Source organism: Euprymna scolopes, chromosome 28, assembly GCF_053919585.1.
Source record: "Euprymna scolopes isolate OS-2025 chromosome 28, ASM5391958v1, whole genome shotgun sequence".
Taxonomy (NCBI): Eukaryota; Metazoa; Mollusca; class Cephalopoda; order Sepiida; family Sepiolidae; genus Euprymna; species Euprymna scolopes.
The window spans coordinates 5636720-5642946 of record NC_136509.1 but is presented as its reverse complement, the minus strand read 5'-3'; the positions used below and the strand labels follow the sequence as shown (position 1 = coordinate 5642946).

General features: G+C 37.1%; 1 long non-coding RNA gene across 1 annotated transcript; it reads right to left on the bottom strand.

Annotated features, from left to right (window-relative positions):
* Nucleotides 1–2142: 2142 nt before the first annotated feature.
* Nucleotides 2143–5887, bottom strand: LOC145249440 (uncharacterized). The gene is made up of 2 exons (XR_013863530.1): nt 3577–5887; nt 2143–3535 (listed from the first exon to the last, which is right to left on the bottom strand). It is a non-coding gene; the product is annotated as an uncharacterized LOC145249440 (long non-coding RNA).
* Nucleotides 5888–6227: the final 340 nt, after the last annotated feature.

Genomic DNA, 6227 nt, shown 5'->3' with positions numbered 1-6227 from the left:
GCTTATCAATTCTACTTTTCTGAAACCGAAATGCGACAAAATTATTTACATCGGTTAAGGTCCTGCATTTCTCATATTCGACTGCTCATTCAATTTATCTATTGAAACTGCAAAACGCTACTTAGATGATTAATCGTTCCTTGTAATTTCTATTCTCTAACCACAGTTTCCTGTACCTCCTGTCACTTTCAATTCCATCATAAATATTGCACCTGAAGAACACTCCATGGTTACTTGTAACTCTCTTACTTCACTTCAGTCTAACAGTTGCAAGATTTCGACCATGTTCAACCGCTGTTCACAGATTCACCTGCCGAATCCAAATTTTATTAACGCTTCAATACTTGGATTTGCCATTTCATTCATCCATGATTCATAGTAATTCAATATTACACAAAAATACTTATTATTTTCGACACATTATCTTTCGTAGTTTCAATCAAATTTATTGTTCCCCTTTGGCCGGTCTTACCAGTCTGGTGAGCACCTCTTACCTGGAGCTATAACTTTAAAAAATATACGTTAACTACTCGCCTGATGAACGCTCTCCTGTCAGTAACAATGGCATGCCGGTATTATTATTATATATTATTATTATTATTATTATTATTATTATTATTATTAGTAGTAGTAGTAGTAGTAGTAGTAGTAGTAGTGGTAGTAGTATCAGCAGTATTATTATTATTATTATTATTAATAGTAGTAGCAGTAGTAAATGTTTGAGCTAGTTTAAAGTCCATAAATTGACCGAATACATGTACACATGAAACGGCTTGTCTATCGATATATCGATATTTTGTTCCATAATAAGAACAGCAGAATTACATATTTCATTTCTTAATTCTGTAGATGAAGATCGGTTATTCATATTATTTCGATTCATTAGACTATTGTTACATAAGGGAGGGAGAAGAAGAGGATTTGGTCTTGGACACTTTACTTGAGGGATACTGGTACCCTGGTGATGACGTGTCCATTTTACTAATGAAGAGAAAAAGTTTACGACGATGAGAGAGATATTACAAGTGTTAAGAGACGAGAGAACGGGACCCAAGGTCCCTTAAACCGTTTGACTGGTGGTTAGGACACTTGTTGTGGATGTATGTGTTTATATATAGAAGTTCATACCTGGTTTTTGCTGCCCTGGGAGAGTCTTCATCTGGGTGGAGCTCTCTTGCTGTTTTCGCCGGAATACACAAGATGAAGACAGATGTTGGGTTTTCAACCTTTTATTCTCCCAGGCATGATCTGCAGATGTCGACATCGATGGTCTCCACTGTGGGTACCTACCACGTCCCACGTCTGGGGCGCGTATCTCCCCCCTTACTTAGGAGAGAACCATTTTAGACTTCTGCTCGGCTTGGCATTTTTCTGAGAGACTCAACGTTTCACCAACCTTGCCACGTAGCATCACATGACATCCGGTTAGATGAAACGTCACTTCCTGCAACGTGGATTTACTACAAAAATATATCTCTGACCTCCTCCCACCCTCTCCCTCTCTCTCTCGATCTACTATCTAATAGAGACACAGAGAGAGAAAATAGAGAGAGTATGAAAGAGCCAGAGAGAGAGAGAGGAGAGATGCTCTTTAACATTCCTCCACCCCTTTTTTATCAAAATGCATGGCAAGCCATACATTTTTAATAACTAACTAACTAAAAAAAATAATTATGTCCGAAGTACATCTTTATTCTTTCACTTTCCGGACTCACCCCTTTTCCAAGAAAGATCAGGCACCAGTACTCTTCTACAACACTATCAACCCTTCTGCTGCTTCTCGAAAGTCCCTCCTCGACATTAACTTGCTTCCAAGTTAGACAAAGATACAGCTTTGCAGATATACATCTTGTCTAGGCGGTCGCATTGTTGGATATTTTCCACTGACTCTGCTCTTTATTTGGACCACTTGGCCAAACAAATGGAGACTCCATTTTCGATCACTTTTTCGAAATGGGGCCAGCATATCGCAATTACGACCAGAACGTCGGATGCTCCATGTTGGTGGTAGCTTTATCGCATGGGGACTCGAACCCCAGACCCTCAGATTAAAAGTCTGATGCTCTACCGACCCAACCATCCCACTCGCGTTCTCGACTTTCAGCATAGGCCTAAGTCCCAGTTTTTTTTCCTTTACTGTAATGCCCTGACGTCTTTCTCTGAGTGGTCCTATTACTGGAGCTTTGTTCTATTCAATCTACTACTTCGGGACTTCACAAAGCTCTTCTACTAACTCCCTTGGTTGGTCTAAGCCAAGATACGCCTTCACACTGATTCACTCGGAGCCTGTTTGAGTTCCTGGAACCCGACAAGATACGGAATCATCACTCTCTAACTAATGCGCCAAAGCTTACTTGCGCATCGATTTCTAACTAAGTAGCTTTCCCTTTGTGATTTTTCCGTATTCCCAGCAAGTCCCAAGATTCCAACCCAGATATCCCTCACACATTCCTCTAAAAAAATTAAAAAAATAATAAGGCTCTATCTTGTCCCTTACGTAATCTGCATCTTTCCCTTTCTTCTATCTCCCCGTGATTAGGCTTGGTACCGACTGTCCAGTCGCTCCGTACCCTGAGGAATTATCGCGACCTCGCACGCCAGACTTTTGTTGGACAAGACTTATTTCCGTTGCTGGGCCTACGTGGCATCTTCCAACTCACTGGAACCACTAGTATTGTTTTAACAGGGTTCTCATTACTCTAAAATAGTATTTCCCCTGCCAAATTTTCTAATTTGTGACAATACCGTGGCTTATAAAAAAAATAAAACAACAGAAAAAAACTGCTTTCTACAGCCTAATCGCCTTGTAATTCTCATGAAAAAAATGCAACTACGCGCTAAACGTCCCTAAAATATAACTAAACCAACCAAATCTATTCCAAAATAATTTAATTTAATAATACCAATTAAATTCACCCAGCATGTGTTTTTTTTTTAAATTTGGTACCTTTAATTCACAATAGGGTAACATTTTACTTCTAAAATTCTTCCTCCACCCCTTTTTTATCAAAATGTATGGCAAAGCCATACATTTTTAATAACTAACTAACTAAACTAAGGAGGGAATACATACGCTACCCGCTGGCAAGAAGACTGTCCTACGATAAATCGATAAACTCAAAATTAAATAAATACAACAATAAAATTGCCATGTAGAGCTACCCTGCGCTCTTCAAGGTCAAACTCCTTTATGACCCCATGGCTTCTTCGTACCCATCTCGGGACTTCCAGAGCATCCTTTGCTCCCGGTCGACACTACTCGTGGTCGATAATTTCACGGCTCCTAGCCGAACAACAATAAAACACAAAATCGAGGTCCATCTGCCTCCTACTTACATCTCAGGATTTACGGACAATCTTCTTTACTCCTAGGTAGCACAAAAACAACACAAAAAAAATCCCATCCCAAACCTTCACCATTTCACATCAAATGTTCTTAATTAATTTACCTCCTCTATGACTATACTTAATTGGTCCAAGAGTAATCAAGTCGGTTTTATTTATTCTACCCCATTTACCTTTGTGTGGTCAACACCTTTATTTATTCTACCCCATTTACATTTGTGCGGTCAACACACAATGGACATGTCCTCCGACTGTCCATATTAGTTACAGAGATCGCCCATTTCTCTATAACTATGTCGTGCTTCCCTGAGCACCTACCAAAATATGGATTTTTTTAAAAAATTTATTACGAGGACGTTCTGTACCGCCCTCCACCGACTTACGCATCCGGAACAAAAAAAATCTGTCGAAACTACAAGAACAAAACAACAAACAAAAAAAATATGTATACATGACCACCTCGAAACTAGAATAAATACCGACTGACTTCCTGACCTCATTACTCATAATCCAGCAAACCGTCTGCCTGTCCAACTACTGTATTTCGATAAAAAAAATCCTTATTCCTTATTCTTTTGTCTTCCGACATCATCCCATTTTAAAATTCTCATTTATGTTTTCCTTGCATAATCCCGTTATCTCAAAAATTATTATTGATAATTGATATACCTCTATCCTGTCATCATCTTATTTTTAAAAAATTAAATTACATTGACACCACGTGGCAAGACCATCGATGCCCCCATCTGCTATACAAATACAAGATAACAAAAGTACAGAAAAAGAAATACAGAAAAATACACATGGCAACTCAACAATACTTAACAATATTCAATAATACTTAATATATACTTAATTAATTCACTTATAACTAACAACTTTCAGCAAAGTTCAACAAAATTATCACAGATCAAATTGTCCACGTAAGCAAAGTTCAAGGGTTTTCTGAAACTAAAAAAAAATCATTATTCTTTTACAATTAACCACAGAATTAAATTAAAAAGTTCCGCTTCTATTCTATTCATATAATTATAATTTACTTAAAATTAATCCGGAGGGATGCCACATCACCAACCTGATTTTTATTTATCACTTAATACTTTCGACAATAGTGTAATTTCTTTTTTTTTTTTTTTTTCAAATCTAAAATGACATCTTGCTATTCCGAATGCATTTAAAAGTTCACTGTCCCTTATTTTTGTAACGCTTTGCTAAATTCAACAATGTCAAATGACTGACAGGTTTATAAACTGTGGACAAGCTCGATGTCTTTTGCTTCAACAAATGTTCGTTTGTGTTGTCTTGTATATTTAAATATATATATATATATATATATATATATATACGTTTTTTTTTCTTTCTCCGTATTTTCAATTCTTTCTCTGTGTTTTTCAATTTTATTTTTATTTTTAATATGGTAAATTAATTTTCTTTTCTCTTTTGTTTTTCAGTCGTTTTCAAAATTCACAGCGTATTTTTAATTTTGGAGTTTAATTTTCTTCTAAATGCGTATGGTATTCTTCATGCCTTTGCTATCTTTTTCAACACATAACTGAATCATTTTTTCTTCTTCTTCCTTCCTCTCTCTCTATCTTTCTATCTCTCTACCGGTTTTTCACTGTTCTTCATTTATTCTCTTTTTCTCTTCATTTTCACTATTCTTTCTTTTTTTATTCCACTGTCTCTTCTCCGTTTTTTCTCCCTCCTTTTTCCTCAATTTCTCTTCTTGTCTTTATTTTTCCTCGTTATTTCTTTTTCTCGTTATGTCCGTGTCAATCCAGGTTTCGATATATGCCCCATGCGGGGGCAAGAAGATCAACGGCACCAAATAACATATATGTTACATAAGGGAGGGAGAAGAAACGGATTTGGTCTTGGACACTTTACTTGAGGGATACTGGTACCCTGGTGATGACGTGTCCATTTTACTAATGAAGAGAAAAAGTTTACGACGATGAGAGAGATATTACAAGTGTTAAGAGACGAGAGAACGGGACCCAATGTCCCTTAAACCGTTTGACTGGTGGTTAAGACACTTGTTGTGGATGTATGTGTTTATATATAGAAGTTCATACCTGGTGTTTGCTGCCCTGGGAGAGTCTTCATCTGGGTGGAGCTCTCTTGCTGTTTTCGCCGGAATACACAAGATGAAGACAGATGTTGGGTTTTCAACCTTTTATTCTCCCAGGCATGATCTGCAGATGTCGCCATCGATGGTCTCCACTGTGGGTACCTACCACGTCCCACGTCTGGGGCGCGCATCTCCCCCCTTACTTAGGAGAGAACCATTTTAGACTTCTGCTCGGCTTGGCATTTTCTGAGAGACTCAACGTTTCACCAACCTTGCCACGTAGCATCACATGACATCCGGTTAGATGAAACGTCACTTCCTGCAACGTGGATTTACTACAAAAATATCTCTCTGACCTCCTCCCACCCTCTCCCTCTCTCTCTCGATCTACTATCTAATAGAGACACAGAGAGAGAAAATAGAGAGAGTATGAAAGAGCCAGAGAGAGAGAGAGGAGAGATGCTCTTTAACACTATTGTTAGCATCTTTGATGCGTTTATATAATGATACATATATATATATATATATATATATATATATATATTTATTATTAAAGCACATAAATTAATATACAAGGATATAATTTTATGAGAACATTTTCAGTATTTACTGCAACAGTTATCGATACATATATAGAGCTAAGTAATAAGCTATCAAAATGCATATGCCAATTAAGCTACACAGACTATTCTGCGTTTATTTCTCAAGAGAATGAAAAACTAAATATTCTGTATAGCTTAATTGTCATATATATTTTCATAACTTACTATTAATATCTATCTATGTCGCCATATTTCTCAATCTCTGTATA